This window comes from Poecilia reticulata, chromosome 15 (assembly GCF_904066995.2).
Source record: "Poecilia reticulata chromosome 15, P_reticulata-male-v2, whole genome shotgun sequence".
In the NCBI taxonomy this organism is placed as follows: domain Eukaryota; kingdom Metazoa; phylum Chordata; class Actinopteri; order Cyprinodontiformes; family Poeciliidae; genus Poecilia; species Poecilia reticulata.
This window is the reverse complement of record NC_088844.1, coordinates 24,412,657-24,434,011: the sequence shown is the minus strand read 5'-3', so window position 1 is coordinate 24,434,011 and position 21,355 is coordinate 24,412,657. Positions and strand designations below refer to the sequence as shown.

The window sequence follows — 21,355 nt, the reverse complement described above, 5'->3', positions numbered from 1 at the left end:
AATAACATACCCTTAGCATCGCACCTTTGTATACTTCTCCAACTTAATCTGCATGTCGGAAAAGTATTGAATGCTTAATTTTGTGCATAGAATCCTTTACTAAGGCTACTGTCCCTCCAATACGTCCACATGCAATCTCCTCCAATCAAATGGACATTTATCTCCGGGAAAGGAAAATATTCAGCTGCAAAAATGCTCAATGATTATGTGATAGCATAATTACACTCTTAATTTCATAGGAGACAGATCACTCTCACCAAAACTATCAAGATAAATGACCCACTATATTACCTGATTGTGGACGTGTCTTTTTTTGTGTGCCTTGGATCAGTACATTATCTATTCCCAGCAAAAACTATGAACATCTTACTCTAGCAAGCTAATTCAATGCATGACTGAAATAGGCACGGCAAGGGCATATCTGACTTCTTATGGTTGTATTTGTTAATGCTAATATTTACTCTGAAAGTATTTTTTGACTGGCACCAATAGTAAAAATGCATTTCTTCTATGATTCAAAACTGGAACTTTAATCAAGTTGTCATTTGTTTAAGCTGATGTTGAATATCCCTAACGTTCCTGTAAAACCTCCTTACTCTTTTGTCTCAAATCATGGCCATGTACAGTTATCCTATTAATGTTGCAATTAACTGTCTTTGTTGTTCCTCTGTTCTCTCCTAAAGCAGGTATCCCTGGCCGGATTATCTTGTTGGGTTCTCCTGGAGGTCATTTGTCTGAACTCTTTTTGTTCTGAGTCAGGGCTGTACAATGTAATCCAGCACCGACATGCAAGAGGATGGTACTTCCTGACAACACATTCCTATGCAAACGCAGATATGAAGCACACAAGCAAGAAAAGTGGTTCTGAAGTCAAGATTGGATTCTTGATTATTCCAACATATGTTTAAAGCTATGGATGAAAATCTAAGTCTTGCAAGCATGTGCAGAGCAATCAAACTAAACAAAAAAGTAGCACTCAAGATGCTCTTTCTATTAGGTCTTCCATGCAGTTCTGGCAAATGTGTTTTTTTCTTTTCAAATTTCACCACTTCATTCCAGGGATCAGATAAGATCAAATTGATTAGTTGTTCATACCAGTACTTGAAAGTTTTCTCCTCCTTACCCAAGAAAAACCTTAAAATCCTCCTCAGACTCAAAGTTTGGGATGCATATGATAATACTGTAAAGGATATTTTCTGCTGCACGGCAGGAACAAAATACAAGAAGCCCCAGAAAAAACCTATCAGAAGTAGCAAAAGTCTTGTTGCAGTATAAGTTCACCTTCCGGTAGGATCAAAATCTTCATTCAGCCAGCCATGAACATGCCACACGTTTCAGATTTTTGCTCAGTAATGAGTTTGGAAATTGCACTTCCAGTTCCTTTCTCTTCACATCTCTACACTGATTTGTGTTGGTCTGTCACACCGAATCCCAATAAAATACTCTTATGCGTATGTACTTGTTCCTTATGTCTACTCTGTATAAATATTTTTGAAATCTCAGTAGGAACTCATCAGCCATCATTTACAGTGAGTTGAGTTGCAATCCATTGCCAAGCTAACTCTTACAGTATTCATGCTACATTAGCTGTCCGCTTCTTGAAAGCAAACTCCAAAGCAGTACTTCAGGTGACAAAGAAAAGGAAAACCACAGGAAGTGAAACAAAAGGTTTGCAGAACCCAGCTTAAGAAATCACTGCTGACTAACTATTAACTACATTTGTCTTGCATAAAAGCCTCTTTACTTGCAATTATTTTTTTCTGTGTCCACTTTTTTTTCCCCGAGCCTGATGAGTCACTTGCTGCACTCCTCTCGATCTGCCCGATGCGGCCCACGCCATCACATTTAGACCCGGACTCGGAACACCGAGCAGGTGGCAGAGAACATTAGGAGGCAACGGATTGCAGACCAGCACAAGCTGCAATTTGCTTTTTATAAATTACATAAGAGTGAGGACAATGAAGAAACAGAATGTGAGACAGTAGAGATAGTCTGAGTGTGTTTTTTATAAGTATACGGTAAATAAGAAACTTTTTCAAACTGTTTGACAGTTTTTGACTTTTTAGTGATTCATTTTTGACACCGTTTGCCTTGCCAAAGTATTCATATCCCTTGAACTTTCCCTTTTTTTTTCACATTTAAGGCACTTTACAGTCTTTGTGTGAATGACTTCTCCCTGTATGGGTGGCTGCTGTGGTCATACCAAGTGTGTGCCAAAGTCCCTGAGAGTGTGTGGGCCTGTAAATAGCTGTGGCAGCTGTAATGATACTGTATTGCTATGTGTGATCCTAGAGGGTCCAGATAACCAGATGGCCAATATGTTGCTGCCAACACATACAGCATTTTAAACACAAATACATAGACACTCAGGCCAGTGGGACTGCACCTCAGGAGGCCTTCTTTCAGGCCTGGGCCACTGGTAGAGCAGAAGCCCGCTGGCAGTGTCCCTCTTCTGGGTAATAGTCCAGGCGCAAACAACCCGGCAACCAGCAGCTGCTGGGCCTCACACATGGCAGCTGAAGCCTGCTGGAAGGCTAAATGTGTGTGTGTGTGCGTGAGCGTGTGTGTGTGCTTGCCCTTAGCTTGTATGAGCACTCCCCCCTTCCTCTGGGCACCAAATGCTCTGATCAGAGCTTGTGAGAGTTTGGGAGATTTGTACCAAGTTGCAGAGTTGTCTATCTAAAGCATATTGTGGCCGGCTCGAACAAAAGCTTGCTGTTAAGCCAAGAAAAAGAGAAGTTCAAAGCGTGTATGTGCGCCGTGTTTTGTGAGTTTGTGTCGACAGATGTCGAGTACATGTTGGTCTCTCGTGTGAGGAGCTGGGAGTTTCTGTCTTACCTGAGGCTGCTGTGCAGCTGTCCTTCGCTGATCGCTGTCCCTACAACAAACACTCAGAGTGGCTTTCTGAATGTGTGTGTCGATGTGTGTATATAAGTGGTAGTGGTGGTGCAAGAAACCTACAAGTTCTTATAATTTAGGAATAATACGAACTTATAATCAGCGTTTGCATAGTTTTTGACATCATATTGTACAATTACTATGCTGTCTCTGATGGCAACATATGAAACCAGTCACTGGAAATTAATCAACTAGGTAACATACAATTTGTCTTAGTTTTCTTCGTAGCTTGAACCAACCTTGAGTTTGGGGTTCTCTTGTTTTTTTTAATACCATGACTTTGCAGCACTTTCACCCTGCAGCAAGAAGGTTCTGGGTTCAAACCCCAGCCTTTTTGCTTAACTGGGTCTCTGGATATTCTGATTTCCTCCCACAGTCTAAAAGCACAACTTTTAGGTTAACTGGTCTCTAAATCGTCCTTATATGAGAGTGTGCGCGCGGTTGTCTGCCTGTGTGACCCTGAGTTGCCCTCTGATGACCTGTTCAGGGTGTACCTCTCTCCCAATGACCACTGGAGACAGGCACCAGCTCCCTCACAGCCAGGACAGCAGAAAAAACTAAAGGGATTTCTCACTAGGACACAGATAAAGTTTTTGAGTATTTGTTCATGCGAAATTAATTCTACAAAAATTGTATCTTCCCACACCATTTCCTTAAAAACAAAAATCATTGTAGTGTTTGTTCATCTAAACACTGCCGCCCTTTGAAAACGAGCCGTCAGAGTGCACAGTCAGTGTGATTTCAAAAATTTGGATGTCTCCTTAGAGGGTTGTCTGAAGACAAATCGTTGAGCCACATTGAAGGATCATCCTTTTGTTAAGCTCTGGCACAGTTATCAACTAATTTAAAAGAAATTAACAGCTATCGGAGACATTTAAAATATCCAACCTTTTTTCACTGGAATATCTTAACTGGTTCAATGTCGCAGAAGGAGAAAAACAATTTCATTCATATCATATCAATCTTTTGTTATTGTAAATCCTGTGGCAGTCTTCTCATAAAATGCTCTTTTATTTATTTATTTTTTTTACGTTTTTCTTTTCATTGATAAATTAACACGTACTTCTTTAACAGAACTTAAACTACTTTTCTCATTTACTGTCACCCTGAACAAAGGTTTTGAAATTAATATTTAATAAGACATCTACCATTACTATGACTGCATGGATGAGTGGAAATGGATGGATAAAACGAAGGTGGTTGAAAATCCATGCTTATTTTGCCACATAAGGGACAGTCATTTTCAGACAGTTTACACATATTTTTCAGAAGTCAGAAGTAGATGACCCTGCATTTGTTTGTTTGGGTCATGAAATGGAATTATAGACTTTATTAGGACACTGAAAGATGTTTGGGTAGGACACAGAATATAACTGCCAACAACCAATGTTTCATTAAGACACTATACAGAAACAAATATCAGTAAATGTTAGTGCTTTTTGGTCAACACCAAGCTCTAGAGTTACAAATCATTTGAAATATTTCTCACAGCAATTTTTAAAACATTATCTGTTAACTATCCAAACTGTATAATCTGATTACTTTGAACTAAATACAGACCTAATAAAGAAGCAAGCAGCACAACAAATGTTGCAGAAAACAACTTAGCACAGAAGAGACCGATAGTTATAAATGGAGAAAAAAAAATCTTCTTGAGGGGGAGGCGTGAAGGAGGACATGAGAACGGAGACAGTCTGTTCTTCTACACCTGCCACCAACCTGCAGAAAAGCCTCATAAAATACTTTTTTAAAGACCTGAAAAGCTACATGCCTTTGGAATTACAGCCTCACTATCAGTAGCCACAAGCTCCGGCGCGAGACGGCGTGACAGGTGTACGTTTCAGCAACTTAAACAGGGCGGATTAAGCCACTAGTGGCTCCTCTTCATATGCATTCCTTATGGGAGTTAAGGCCATTTGAAATGCAGGGCCAAAGGCAAGATTACCGGCTCACAGGCCCATGGAGAGAGGTGTGCTGCAACTAAAAGCCTGGATTTGAATAATTGTGGCAGGGCTTAGCGCCCAGAATCAGCACAGAACAGAACCAATGGATTATTGCACACACACACGCACACACACGCATGCACACACACACATTCTAACTTTGGAAGGCTTTCACTTGTCTAACTCAATAACTATTTGTATCATTGTCCACGTGTGTGTGTGTGTGTGTGTGTGTGCGTGTGTGTGTGTGTGTGTGTGTGTCTAAATCTATTGCTGATACCTAATTGATCTGTGTCACATCTGTCTTCATTATATAATGTAAACACATGTGACTGATGTTTTTCTGCTCTGTTTTCTGTTATCCTTGTGTAAGCATAATGTGTGCCTAAAGAAGTGTGTCTTTATATTTGGACGTATTTGAGCTCATTTGCTTCCACAGTGTGTGTGTGTGCGCGTGTGTGCGTGTATAAATGCCAGCACCTAAACACAGCAGAGTCACTGTTCCGTCTCCGTACATTTTGACACTGGTTGAAAGCTTAGTGGCGCTTGAGGTGCCAGACAGAGCCGACAGATGAACAGAGGGAGGGGAAGCCAAGGAGCTGCAAGACGAAAAAAAAAAAAGAAAAAAAGGAAGAAGTGGAAAGAATGGATAATGAAGGCAATGATGAGAGATGGTCCCATATGAGTTTCAGTTGGGAGAGGTTTAATGTATTCAAAGAGTAAAAAAAAGAAGAAGCGAGCGGGGTGGCAGGTTTGGAAGGGTGCATTACACATCTGGGATGTGGAAGTGAGGCACAGTAGGAACCAAAATTCAACTCAAACGTACACAAGTATGAAAAATGTGGTCTGAGTTCAAAATATACAGATCAGAGGAACTAGAGTTTTATAAGAACAAGGATGTTATTAAACTAAAACATCAGAAAGATTAATCTATAATAAAACCAATAATTCTTCAAATTTTTGGACTTTTAAGAATATTTACTGAATTTTGGCAAAATCCCCACAAATTATTTTTTGCTGTAATTTGTATTTTTATTTTTACCCAACAGCAATTTAAGCACAACTTTGCAGTATGTATTCAGGAATATTATGAGATTTAGGAATGTTTCATATTTATGTTCAGCTGTTAATGACTTTTTAGATGTTGATAAAAAAAACAAAAATCCCACTAGAAAAAAAAATGGAATGAAAAGTGACAATCCAGGCCTGATTTTGCACATGAAATTTAGCATATATTTACAATAAAATTTCAGGGTTTCATCAATTAAAGCAACTCTTCCATATCCAGAAGCAACAGCACCACGTTTTTTCTACATGAAGATGTTCTTTTTCTAAAATGCTGGGTTGGATTTACTGTAAAAGGATGCACACTTTCCAAAAAGTGTCACTTTTTTCCCCCCATCAGTCAAGACAATTTTCAAAAAGGTTTATGATTAATAAGATGTATTTTGGGGAAATGTCAGACAAGTGTGCCTGTGTTTGTTCAGCCATGGTTTTGACCGTTGGCTTCTGATGTATGTTCTTTTTGCAGAGTCTCTTCCTCAGTTTTTTAGATTATGTTCTAGGTTATTTTGTTAGCTCTTAAATGAGTAATTAACATACGTTTGGCGTAATGCCACTCCTGTGAAGATATAATGAAATCTTGCCCAGATGGACCTGAGTCTATGAACGTCCCCAAAACCCCAACATATGTAAAACAGCAGACCGTGTCCTCACTTTTTAAATGGTGTGAGCGACACTTTGAATGGATGCAGCATCAACACCTGCTGCCGTAATGCCACCGAGGACAGTTGGTGAGATAAGAGGCCAAACACCAAATATAACACTTTGGAGCTGTTCTGACACAACCTTATATACAAAAACACACACAAAAAGATGTGTTAATGTACAAACAAAAGACTTCATTGTGTCTCATCCAAAACGGATCGGGAAAAAAAAAAAAAGAACTTAAAGAATTGTCAAAAAACATACATATTAACTTTAAAAAACTGTGTCTTATTCCATGCAGAATTGTTTGGGGACTGGAGGCTGAGTGAGAAGTGGGTTAACCCTGAACAGATCAGCAGTCTGTCACAGGGCAACACAAAGGCACATCAGACTAACGTCATCGCACACACAAACTCAGACCAAAGGGTTTTTTAAGAAGTCCAGGGAGAAAAGGTAACGCTGTGCAGAAAGGCTCCCAGGAGGTTCAGATTTGAGCCTGGACCTTCTGGCAGGTAAGCAATAGAGCCAATTTTGGTACTGTGAAGTACCTCATTGCAACTACACATTAACAGTGTTCTCTACTTTGTTAGGATGTTGCTATTTTAAATGCAACATCCTTTGGAGTGTAACCAAGACAATACACTCCAAAATCAAACAATTTAAGCTGAAACTACTCCCATGATGGTAGCTTGACCTAAAACTGTCCATCTGACTGACTAGGTAGCAACCTGAAATGTTTACATTTTGTATGTCCATATTCCCTTTCAGTAAACTCTCTGTAAACTACTCTAGATTGTCACTTCTTCTAAATCTCCTGTTTTGTTTTTTTGTTTGTCTTGCCAAGACATTTGAATGGCACAGACAAATTAACTTCCAAACCCAGGTTCTCTGGGTACCTGGCCATTAGTTTGTGTAGACACAAACTGCATTAACTTCTAAGAATTGTGTCCTGTGTTCCGGTAAATGAACATATGGTATGTTATGTAGAATCACAGCCAGCAAATTATTTACCATCCCAGTGCTATGAAAAGATGAACTCCCTGGCTTATGTGCAACAGGACTATATTAGCATTACAAATGACCTCTGCAATGGGGTATGTGGTCCTTTCCAGGTTTCCGTTAGTCACTGAGGACAATGTATTACAGGCAGGTAAATTTGTGATAACCAGAATATTACCAGATAGCAATAAGTGAAAGGAAAGTGACATGATTTGAGATTAAAATGAAATGAGGAAGATGGGTAAAATCATTCATTTCAGTCCCTGGTAAATGAGCTCAAGGGGATCTTTGATGGGAAAGGCTATTTCAATTCTACAATGGAAAGATGGAGGCTTGCACCTATTGTGTGAAGTATGAGGTGTGCTATCCGCCCCCTCCAAAAAAAGGACATCTTTTATTAAGGTGTGACTGTGCTGTCCCTCTTCTTATTTTGGCTGGGATGATGATGCGGTCCTCTCTCTCATCTTTCTGCTGGACCCAGCCTCTTTCACAGGTCCCCAGACGGAGTCATGTAAATCTATCAAGTCATCTGAGAGAAGCACAGGCTTTGGGTGTGATAATGACTTACAGAAGACTACCAACGGGGAGAGGATGTGACTGAAAAATACACACGCACATGCATACACATGAACACAGACGAGTGTACTTTTCCACACCTCTCTACTTCAAGCTAGCTGAGCAATCTCCACACTCATCTTGTTCCTAACCGGCCACATACTGCGCCAGCTGCAGATTGAGGTGGCAGCGCCCGTCATAATGTGGTAGAGGGGGGGCCGATGGAGGGCATTGAGTGTCCTGCTGGAAGCCCAGGTATCCAGCCTGAGTTCCAGGTCTCAGTGGGTAGCGGTGGGGAATGGGCCGGCCAGGGTGGTAATAGAGTAAATAACTCAAATGAGGCAGAGTGTGAATTATTTCTCTGATGGACTCGAGGGGTCCCTGCTGAGAATCTGACCAGGAGGTCCAGCTGAGATGAGTCTCAGAAACGTAGGGAAATGGGTCCAGAATGTAGTAGGGGGTGGTATGTCAGCAGGGATGGGCTGTGTGAGAGTGTTTAATACAGGTGATGATGGAGAGTGGGGAAGGGGGGGCGGTTGTGTAAGGTAACTTTGCCACAACAGGTTTGGGCGAACCTCAATAGCCCAAGGGATGGACAACAAAGAAGATAAGAATTTAAGAAGGTTTTCTGTCTCAGATTTTACTTTCTTGTCATTTGTAGTTTATTCTGCCTGGTCTCAACTATTCACAAATATGCAAATTCCTCTGAAAGTAATTTTTTCCCCTCTTTTTGTGATAGCTTCGACTCTAAAGTCCAAGACTAAATTCAGATAACCAGAAACCGAACAGAACTTCGGCCCTGTGGAGCCCAGATTTTAAGCACAAAAGATACTTCAGTGCTAAGGGATGATTGAAAACCTACTTCAAATATGATCCTGCAACCTTGGGCTTCAAAGGCAAGCATGATGCTGAACTAATCCAACCAGGAAAATATATGAATACATCTTCCTTCATTAGGTGACCTAGAACGAGGTTACATGGTCATTTCTATTCTGCGCCGACCCTCAAGTTCAGACACCTCAGAGCCACTGACGGGCAAACAAAGACTTCAATGACAGTCCCTGCGTGGAGAAAGACTACTTATCATTTCAAAGGGACAGCCCCCTTTCACCCTACCAACTGTATACCAATGGACAGGGTGTAGTCGCAGAACAAAAAAGTCCGGTTGGAAACTTGGGTGTTGCAGAAAACATGGAGTATCTGTCATCTGTATGCAGTGTTGGCGTCAGCATGAGGGACATAAACTAGAAGGCAGTGGCTTTCCTGCTGGTGCTCTTGTCTTGACCTCAAAGCTTAAATGCATCAGAGGAGGACTACACTGTCATGCCAGGTAAAACCTCCAATTCTGAGGTCCGTCTCACATCACCATCACCAAGTTCAACACATTTTATTCAAATGTTAAGTGATGGGAACATTTGGTGTGCATTTGTTTTCACCCACCTCATAATCTCATTAGTAAATTGTTCATTTAATTGAAATGTAACGACATTAAAAATAGTTATTCTGTGTAGGGATCTGTGATTTCTTAGAGAACATCTGCGGGGGAAAAAAACAGCGACATAAAGACCAAGGTACACAGCATTTAGGTCAGGACATTTTGAAAGGTTTAAAGCAGGTTAGACTATAAAACAAAATCCCAAGGTTTGAGCTTTTCACAAAGTACAAAACATCTTCTGAAAATGGAAAGAGTAAGTCAAACATACCAAGGCTGACAGCTCAGGTAAGAGGAGCATTTTTCAAAGAAGCAGTCAAAGCCTGTATGCTAATTCTGGAAGAGAATAAATTGCCAGGTCAACTATTAGTCTGTTTTTTATGGCACATTGGGAAAAGAAAGCCGTTTTTGAAAGAAAAAAACAAAAACAAAGGAATTTTAGTGCATAGTTTGCCAAAAGCGAAATACGAGATACATGTAAGAAGAGGAAGATGCCTCAGTTTGCTCAGACAAAAGTTGAAACTTTTGTAATTTAGGTCTATAATGGAAAAATAACACTTCAGGTCTTTCTGAATACATCATTGCCAAGGTGAAACCTGCTGGTTGCGGCATTAATATACAGGGATGCTTTTCTTCAGCAGGGACAGGTGAACTGTTCTGCGCTGATGGGATCCTGTCTCCGCTGCTACTCCAGCTGAGCAAGCCGTGCACATGCAGTGTGCTGGACTTGCTACAGTCTGATTAACTTCTGCACCCTACTTACAGATTAAACTATCTATCCCTTTATCCACACTATGATAAGTAGATCATCACAACTTTATATTGTGTATTCTGCCTTGGGTTTCTCTGTGATGTATGTATTGCAGGCTTAATAAACATGCCACAGAAGCCTGAACCCGACCATCAAGCCAATCATTCTGGCCCGACTCAGCCAAAATTTTGGTTCAAGTCATGCTCGAGTCATAATCTCCAGCACATAGAAAGAAAAATGTCTAAATGTGAACATTTTAATTAATATAAATAACTTTTTGAGGGAAAAGGTAAAAAAAAAAAAAAAAAGGCTCTGATTGTTTTTTGTGGAAATTGCAAACTTGAGTTGTGGTAGCCATATTCCCCTTTCAGGTAAAAGTTTAGTTTTCGGTTTTGGAAGAGAGTGCATACATGAAGGTTCCATGTCAGCAGGAAGATCTGAGAAAAACCTGGGCTTGCACCTTGCATATAATCCACATCTTACCGGGATCTGTGACCTTATAGCTTTTTCTTAACTTGTCATTCTTCATCCTCACCCGCCTTCTCTCCCTCCACCCCAAACAGATGAACCTCTCCGACTCCCCACAGACGTACAACTCTTCCTTCTCTTTCTCCACAAAAAAAAATGTATATCCTTACTAAAAAAACATGTCTTTGGGCTATAACGCACAGCTGGACAGGATACAGACACCCAGGAGAAAGATGGGGAAAAATCTGAAAGGATTCAACATTCAGTTTCTTCACTAATACACCACATAATGCTCTAACAGAGATAACTTCCTCAACTAGTTGTTTGATCCCTTTCCTCAAACTGAATGCAAGCACCTACACTGGTTGCTTGCTTAAACTGAGCTCAGCGGGTGGCTGCAAAGCCTCTACTAAGAGAGCGTTCTGCTGGGGGAATATATTTCTTTGTTTGGTTGGATTTCAGGTGGATAGGCACTAAGCCGTGCAATGTGCGGCTATATCCAGAAGATATGAGATTCATAAAGTCCCAGCTGATGCAGGTCTGATTTTTGGGTCTTTTTTTTTTGTATTGGTATGTGAGTAATGGTGTTTATGTGCGTATGCAATACTTAAATCTGAACTAAGCAGAATAGACTCATCTTCAACTGTTGTTACAGCATTTGCTTTTTAAGCAATTAAATGCTTCAAAAGCATTTGATTAAGCTAAATAAAACATTAATGCTTTAAAACAAAGCAAGGGGCTGAAACTGGTCTTTTTTTGGAAATAAATGACTGATTTTCAATATAATACAACGATATAAACTGAGGATAAAAACAACTGTCATTATCTTTAGGAGCGTATCTAAAGATTTCAGTGAAATTGTGACATTTAGAAAGAAAACAATTAGCTGAATTTTTGACTGCATATATTTGTCATTGTCTTTCCAACTAGTACATAGATAAACTATTTTACCAACCTCATACTGAGTCTCATTTGTCAAAACTGGAGTAGATTCAGCGTTGAAACTTAATCTGAATTTTTTTGTTGTTGTGTATATTTCCATTTATGTAGATTTTTGTGATCTTGTGATATTTAAGATTCTGTGCAAATGCAATGAAGTCAAAAACACATAGTCTGAATTTATGCAACAAGGACAGAAGACTTTTTTTTTTGTCATGTCCTGCCAATTCAGTAGCTTAACATTTTGGGTGTTTTTTTTTTATCTTGCGATTTAAATAATGTTTAGGCTGCTAAAATGATACATACCAAATGGAATATTGTTGCCAACATTCACAACTCTTTAAAGTAAAGTAATAAAGAAAATTTGCTGATCAAATGTAATGTACAAAACATATAGAACCTAAAATCTTGCACCATTAAATCTCCTTTTGCGACTTGCATTAACTAATAATTGAAGTTCAAATTGACAATCTTCTATCCTACGCTCACATCAAAAATGACAGAGTGGTGAATCATCACTGTATTTAAGGTGTTCAGGGGAGACTACATGCATCACAATAACTCTTTTTGATATCAAGTAAAATAATCAGAGAGATTCTTCCCTATAACATATAGGCACAACATAAGCATGAAGTGTAGTTTTCTATCCGAGCGCTCCACATTAAACTCGTTTTATATAAGAAAAAGAACTGGCCAGTCCAACTGAGTATCTTCATCCTTACAGTCGTGGAAAACATTTTAATTCACAGTCAGTGGGCTACTTGGCCTCATGGTGAATTTGGTCTGAGATAGAGGTAGCAAGCATACCAAACACTTTCAGGAACACTGAAAATGTGGCAGATTGCACAAAAGCTGTATTGTTTAAAACGTTTTGTGTAATATGTGTTACACAAAATACAAGCACCCTTTTATTTTGAGTGAAGAACAGTGTATATGCAGTTCTTCACTCCTTGATTTTTTTGGTTTGTTTTTGAAGTGGAAAGGAGAAATTTGGCTCAAGGGCTCAGACTCAAAAGGTTCTGCTGCTGAAGTGAGGCTGCGTTGAATTTATCTCAGAAGCCAGAATTTGGAGGTGGGAATGTCACACCCATGTTGAGCCAGCCTAGCTACAACTCTGAAATCTGTATAATTTGCTAACCCTTACCAATCAGAGCCGGGAGGAGTGTCTTAAAACTATCCATCACGTTCACCAATGAAATTGCTACATGTCCAAAATTCACTAAAATCCACCATATACAGTGGGGCAAAAAAGTATTTAGTCAGCCACCAATTGTGCAAGTTCTCCCACTTAAAAAGATGAGAGAGGCCTGTAATTTTCATCATAGATGTACCTCAACTATGAGAGACAAAAGGAGAAAAAAAAATCCAGAAAATCACATTTTCTGATTTTTAAAAAATTTATTGGCAATATATGGTGGAAAATAAGTATTTGGTCAGCTACAAACAAGCAAGATTTCAGGCTCTCACAGCCGTGTAACTTCTTCTGTAAGAGGCTCCTCTGTCCTCCACTTGTTACCTGTATTAATGGCACCTATTTGAACTCGTTATCAGTATAAAACACACCTGTCTACAACCTCAAACAGTCACACTCTAAACTCCACCATGGCCAAAACTAGAGAGCTGTCAAAGGACACCCGAAACAAAATTATAAACCTACACCTAGCTGGGAATACTGAATCTGCAATAGGTAAACAGCTTGGTGTAAAGAAATCAACTGTGGGATCAATTATTAGAAAATGGAACACTTACAAGACCACTGATAATCTCCCTCGATCTGGGGCTCCACGCAAGATCACACCCCGTGGGGACAAAATGATCACAAGAACGGTGAGCAAAAATCCAGAACCACACGGGGGAACCTAGTGAATGACCTGCAGAGAGCTGGGACCAAAGTAACAAAGGCTACCATCAGTAACACACTACGCCGCCAGGGACTCAAACCTGCAGTGCCAGACTTATCCCCCTGCTTAAGCCAGTACATGTCAAGGCCCGTCTCAAGTTTGCTAGAGAGCATTTGGATGATCCAGAAGATGACTGGGAGAATATCATATGGTCAGATGAAACCAAAGTAGAACTTTTTGGTCAAAATTCTAATCGTCGTGTTTGGAGGAGAATGAATGCTGAGTTGCATCCAAAGAACACCATGCCTACTGTGAAGCATGGGGGTGGAAACATCATGCTTTAGGGCTGTTTTTCTGCCAAGGGACCAGGACGACTGATCCGTGTAAAGGAAAGAATGAATGGGGCCATGTATCGTCACATTTTGAGTGAAAACCTCCTTCCATCAACAAGGGCATTGAAGGTGAAACGTGGCTGGGTCTTTCAGCAGGACGATGATCCCAAACACACCACCCGGGTAACGAAGGAGTGGCTTCGTAAGAAGCATTTCAAGGTCCTGGAGTGGCCTAGCCAGTCTCCAGATGTCAACCCCATAGAAAATCTGTGGAGGGAGTTGAAAGTCCGTGTTGTCCAGCGACAGCCCCAGAACATCACAGCTCTAGAGAAGATCTGCATGGAGGAATGGGCCAAAATACCACCAACAGTGTGTGAGAACCTTGTGAAGACTTACAGAAAACGTTTGATCACTGTCATTGCCAACAAAGGGTATATAACAAAGTATTGAGATGAACTTTTGTTATTGACCAAATACTTATTTTCCACCATATTTTGCAAATAAATTCTTTAAAAATCAGAAAATGTGATTTTCTGGATTTTTTTTTCTCCTTTTGTCTCTCATAGTTGAGGTACATCTATGATGAAAATTACAGGCCTCTCTCATCTTTTTAAGTGGGAGAACTTGCACAATTGGTGGCTGACTAAATACTTTTTTGCCCCACTGTACCTGTGTTTCTGCCATGCAGATGAGGGGGCCAATGTGAAGGAACTCTTGCAGTGGGGTTTCCCAACTATACCAAAGTAAAAAGTGATGAGGAAATAAAAAACTTTTTCTGATTGAAAGGACTAATATGGACAGAGGACATTTGACAAGGACACAAGTAAACAATCTGGTCCGCATTTTTGACAATCCAAGGGTCAGGTGTGGACTATATTTACCTCTGTGCACTCCCAGAAAATGGCTGCTGCTCGCCCTTTAATGTAATTATAGCCGTTCGCCTTGTGTTGTATCTGTGAATGCGTTTGTCATCTGCCCTTCTTTCCATTCAAACCAACACCAAATATCCTCCGCCTAATGGTGATTGAAATATAGGTGCTGCCTGTCTCTGCAACCACTTAATGTCAACATGTCAGAGGTATCAGGGGGGAAGTAAGTCCAAAACGACTGGACTGTCAAATCATAAACGCAACAGGGAACAGATTTCTCAGGGATCTGCAAGCGATGAAAAGAATCAGCATAGGTTTTGACAGGGATTTCATTTGGCATCGCTCATGTCTCAAAATTAATCCCGCCACAAAATTATGATTTCCTTTCATCCCCAAAGTCCCATTTCCATGGCTACAGAGTGAGGGAATCTCTGAAAGCAGAGGGTGCTTGGAAGTAAGATGGAGGGGGGGTGGAGGGTGGAGAGGAGCGTTGTTCGTCTTTGATTAGATTTAACTTCTCAACTCAGACAAGACAAAAAAGAAAGCAGGATCTAATCTGAAAAAAGAGAAAATTAAATTTTAACTGAGGTTTTATTGTTTTATGCAGAAGGGGCGAGCCGGGAGAAAGAGTCGCTCTGACAAAGAGATTCATTGGTTTGCTCATAATTAAGCTAAAAGTAAAGACATTTTAATTGCTCCTGTTTTTTCCACTTTCTCTTTCTTCCTCTAAGATAGTACAACCGTTTGCAGAAAAATGAAGCATTAAACATGTTGGAAAAACAGACAGGACGAGTAAAGTACATTTTGACTCACTTATCAGGCCTGGAGTTAACCTGCATGCTTTACTGTTTTGACTTTCCAATTCTGCAGTCATTTTACTTTCTACCACAAGTATCCATCCCATTTAACTGTAACCAGTTTGTATTTTCATGAAGATTCCCAGTTGTCAGCTGTTACCAGTATTTCCGTCAAACATCCTTCCAAGTATGCTGGTAGAAATCCAAAATCTTCCCACAAATATGGAGTTCAATTTGTTACCATAATGAAGACTCAAATCAACAATGCTTTGCTGGAGTAGAGAGAAACTGACACAGTATACAATGACAGCTTAACTCGACCTGACCATTTGTGAGTAGATGGCACACACCTTCTTACGACTGGACTGAGAAGAGAAACATGTTATTGACCAGAGACTGAATCTGTAACATCATTGGATGTCATTGAACTTCAAGTCTTTGTTGAAAAAATAAGAAAAAGTACAGACTGTAACTTTAATCTGGGATTCTGTTGTAAAATCGTGATGCTGCTCTTCTTTTTTGCAATCTTCATAAAAATTCTAAGAGGTGGCTTCATGAGTTACACTCAAGGACAGGATTGTCCTTTTGCTTCAAAGCAGATTTTGTGGGGTGAAGCTGCAGTTTGAGGTCAAAACACTTGATCATTCTAATGAATCAGATTCACTTGTGCCACATGCTGGAAAAGGTTTCATGCCTATTTTAAGATAGTGTATAAATAAAAAGCATATAATAGATCTCAGTGAAACAAAGCTCAGCAACCATATTAGGTTTCTCTTGACATTTGCTCATTTACATCTTGCAACTCAAGTCAATTTGCTAGTGACACAAATAATAAAACTGATCTTATTGTACAAAGGTATCAGTCAGGAGATACATATAAATAAAACTGACAGTGTTATGCACGTGAAACCAGGTATTTATAAGGACTATGTAAGAAGACGCATGAAACGTTTTGTATAATCTCACTGTGTCCAAACTGATGACCAAAAATAGCTCTATTTGTCTAATACCAGAATGACACTTTAGAGAATTTTTTTAAACTATATGAATCAGAATCAGAGTCATTTGAAGAGAGCTATGGACAAGCAATATCTCCATAATCTGGTAGATTTGAAGCACTTTTCCAAAGCACAGTGGCAAAAAATAAAAGCCATTTTAAAATGTTGGATGCTGTTACAAGTTCTATCAAAGAAACTGAATCAAAGATAATTTAGAATTAATTTAAGGGTGTAAAAACTTATGCAACCTATTTTTTTTTAGCTTTTTTTTATTTCAGATTTTTATTTTACTGTCAAACAAATGTGTTTGGTGTTCAGTCGAAGGCTGAAAAATATTAAAACGATTAATATTGTTTTTACATCACAAATGCCTGTCTTATAAGGAGGATTTCCTTTATAAATCCTATAACCACAGATTGAGAATTGTATAATTACTATTAATTATCAGTGTTACTGTTATATAATATTTGACTATAACTGTAAAGCTAGCAAGATAAAACATTTTACAATTGTACCATAGCTTGTAGATTCTTCATTGTTGTGCAGGAAGGCTGAAAGATTGTAGATTAATTATTCCAGTTTCAGTCTACCCATATCTCCTGCAGTTCCACTTTTAAGTCATTAAATATGGAAAGAATTGTAATTTGTGTTTTTATTTCTTAATTTTCTCAAAAATTAAGAAATAATTGTTCTTAATTTTCAGAGGAAAAGACCAGGTAAAGACAATTACTCACGAATGAAGATAAATGGAAAAATGTACCAGTGTATACTGAAAATAGAGATGGTGAAACATATTAGTGAGATCACCAACTTTGGTCCTCTAATTCCCTCCATCTATCCTTATCCACTGCATAACTAATTTAGCTGTATTTACCCAAAATCCCCAGCCATGGCGACTGCAGTTCAGTTCATGCAACGCTCGCTGCACCGTCAAGGGTGTGCATGAGCGTTTCTGCCCATGAGTGGGTGGCACTTCCCTCAGTGTAGCCGCTCTTTTTTCTCTGGCATTGAACTTGACCTGGAGCGACCCTTCTATAATGAGTGAATTGAAAACATCTCCCTTTGGAGTGTTACGTGTGAAGAGGGGAGGCCATAGCTGAACTCATGACCCCTGCTCTCTCCTCTGTTTGTGTGCGTTCACTGTGAACAAATACAAACTTAGTTTTTATCCTACCTGTAAATTTCTTGGAGGCGTAGGGCCAGTTCCAGCTTTTAATTCTAAGTGAGTTTATTATACCTGGCAAAAGTATTTGATGCACTTGAAAGATTTATTTTTTACTTTGTCACTTTTCACCCACAATTTTTTTCCAAATACTTTCGTCACCTCTGATAACACGGTTCATAAATTATTCCTAGATACAGTTTCTGTACTTCCAAGCCCAGGTGAACGGATTTTATTCTGGTGTTTGTGCTGATAAAGAAATATCTTATTATTCCTTTACGATGGCGGAGCGATTTATATCCATCACGACTTGGATAAAAATTGGCACGATTTTTAAAATGTGAGAAGTTGCTTGTGTAGGCATGTGCATCAAAAATAAATGTAAAAAAAAAAAAGATAAATAAATAAATCCAAACTTGACGGAGTGTGACGTTGAGCCGTGTTTGATCTTAATCTTGATCTATCATCCGAAGTCGCCGTCACCATCCATCACACACGTATACAAACTTATGTGTAAGGGGGAAGGGCTGGTGACAGTGCTCTGACGGAGGTCTCATAAATAATAAACAGGACTAGAGAGGTCCAGGTAAGGAAGCATGTGGACACGCACACATATGCACATCTTCCTTATAACCTGGCTCTCCTGCTGCCCTCGCCCTCCTCTTCCTGGAGCCTGCATGTTTATGCATGAAACCCTGTTTCATATGTATCGGCCACATCATTCCCCTTGTTGTCACGGGAACTGATGACACAGGCTGCATTAAGAATGATGTCCCGCCTACAGATTACTGTGCTGTTGGTACGCATACACACATTCTGGCACGCACAAAGAAAAGCACACAAACAAGCACCTAGATACAAGTACACACACGGAGAGATTTACCACGCACAGTGACTGATGGTGAAAACATTTCCCAGTGGGACATGATAACACCAGCACGGCAGCCGAGCATCTGAAGTGTAGCACAAACAATAAATAAATACTGTGAATACATTTTAAAAAAGAGAAGAACAAAAGACGCCGGCCAGTCAAAACAACCCCCCACACATGTAACCCCACTCTAACCTCGGCTAGTAAACCACAGCACGATACAACATGATGCATTTATGCAGAAAACTGCTGCTTTTTCTGACAATTTACAATGCAGCGAAAACACCGATGTGTGGGCAAAACTGACTAATATATACTGACAGATGCACAAAAAAAGAGACATGGAGAGATACTGAGGCAAGCTCCGGTAAATAAAGCCCAATTTATTTACCAGCTTGTCCAAAGAAAAAAATCCAGTGGTTTCACCAACCCTCTGCAATGGGTATTTTGGGACCTTAGTGGCAAGCACTGCCACTAATTCTTCCATTTTCTGTTTTATTTATGCGAACCATATTCTTGTGGCAAAAAGAAAAATAATTCATAAATTCACCAACATTTATTATTTGGTAAAACAGTCCTTTAAATGCATTGACTCTGTTGAAGTTTTAAACTTTACCCAACTGCTACCGTTTGGCAGTGATGTATGTAATGCAACAGTTCGACGCTATGAATCTTGCTCCAAATTGCGTGCTCTACACAACCATCCTCCACTACAAATAGACTACAATTCCAAAGTATTCCAGAAAATCAATATCATTGTTCACAACATATCCTTCTGTTTGTTGATAAGCGTGTTCGAAACTCTACTGTAGAAGTATGTTTCAAGAGGAGAAAGCCCAGAAGGAGCACAGAAAGGAATAGCTTCTTCCTGTCTGAGTGGCCTTTCAGCCAGTGTTGGTACAGGATTCGTTTCACTGTAGATAATGACACTTACTTACCAGCTTTAGACAGTATTCTCTTAAGGTCTTTCTTTTTGTTCTGGGATTTACAACTTCAGTTTGCACCAAAACACATTAATTTATGGGAAATAGAGTCCACCTCCCTCCCGAACAGCATGATGGCTGCACATTCCCAACCTGTCAATACTTACATGTAACTGTTTGAATATATGAATGTTGTATCTTCAGAAATTGAATCTAAGCGTGAACCAGATTTGTGGAGGTCCATCACTCTCTTTGTGAGATCTTGGCTGATTTCTGTTGATTTTTCCATGATATCACACAGAGAGGATTTGTGTTTAGGGTAAAATACATCCACATGTGTCTCCATTTAATCAAATTGTTTAAAGGCATAGCACTCAGTCTTTGAGTAAACCTCTGACTTGAGAAAGAAATTAACAAACCTTTTCTCTCTAGCATTTTCACAATTATTTTTCTGAAACGTAGTTACTACAAACATTTCGGTAATCCTAACTAGAAGAAATATTTAGATTTCCATACATCCATTATCTTGGGACACTTTTCCTTGCAGGGTTTGCCAGGGGGCTGCTGCCATGAATCAATGGGTGAGAGGCGTGGCACGCCCTGGACAGGTTGCCAGTTCATCACAGGGCAACACAGAGACTGACACAAGACTGACAACCGTGCAAAACGTGGTTTTTTTTTATTTGTCTTTTTGCAGTGTATGTGAGTATCTGATTTATTTGCAAATAAAATGTGAACTGGTAGTTCTAACAAACTGAATGTCAGCTGCTGAAACACTGGTATTAATCCCCCGTTTTCAGTGAAACCATAACAATTATATTACAATCCAGCAGCTCATCTCCAGTAATCAGTTTCTGACATCTGCACTTTTTAAAACGAGGTCTCAGAGTGAATCTTATGAGTGCAGAAAGCATGGCTGCAGAGTTTGTTCTACACATGCAAGGCTCAAGTCATTTCTGCTTCTACACATCATTTCTATGATTTTTTTTTCCCTTTCACTTAACTTTCCATTTTATACTACTGTTTCTTTATACCACACACAGTCAGCTTCTTTTGTAAATGTATTTTGCAACTTGCAAAACTTCTTGGGAGTGTCAATGTCAACTGTAAAGTTTTTCCTATTATTGTGTTAAAATCTTTTATAATTTTTTTTAACTGAGTTTGGGTTTATCCTTACGTGTATGCCATAAATGTCAAATTTAATATATATAAATGCTTGATATAAGTTACTGTCTATAATAAATCTATATAAATTTTATATAGCCATGAATATTGATACATTTCTGTGCTTGCCGTGTTGTGGGAGTATGGTAGCGGTGCACTTCCTGTTCTTTTTATTAAAGAGTGTGTTAAAGTGAATGAAACTGATAACTGGTAGTTAACAGCTCAGTTTTTTTTTCAATTGTGGTGTGTGTATGTGTGTGTTGTCCATGCAGACAGGTTCCTTGTTCTTTTCTAAACAGAAACAGAAAAAACGAAGGTGTGTGTGTGTGTTGTGTTTCACACTTCCTGTCACTCGTACTCATGATGAAGATTTTTTTCTTCTTTCATCCTTTGTAGTCGACGTGAAACGACAACTGACCCGTCTTTCTTTAACCTCTTCTTTTATTTCAAAAGATAGTTCTGTCGGAAGAAGAGAATACATAGTATATATATTGTAGACACACACAAAAAAAATCAAAAAACAACATGAATAATTTATACCTTGCAATGCATATCTGCAAGCATTTCCATATCAAATAAATATTATATCTGGTCTTATGACTTTGTTTTATGCTTTGAATACTCAATCACTCGAAAGAATTCCTTATATTAAGGTAGGATGGTCTCTGTCTCGTGTCATGATCAAATGACTGAGGGTTTCAAACAG

At 39.3% G+C, this 21,355-nt stretch overlaps 1 long non-coding RNA gene across 1 annotated transcript in view; it reads right to left on the bottom strand.

Moving 5' to 3' along the window:
* Positions 1-21,355, bottom strand: part of LOC103477300 (uncharacterized) — a 59,316-nt gene that overhangs the window by 31,013 nt on the left and 6,948 nt on the right. The window contains exon 3 of the long non-coding RNA XR_014091239.1: positions 21,008-21,108. This is a non-coding gene — a long non-coding RNA (uncharacterized LOC103477300). The remainder of the gene's footprint in view (positions 1-21,007; positions 21,109-21,355) is intronic.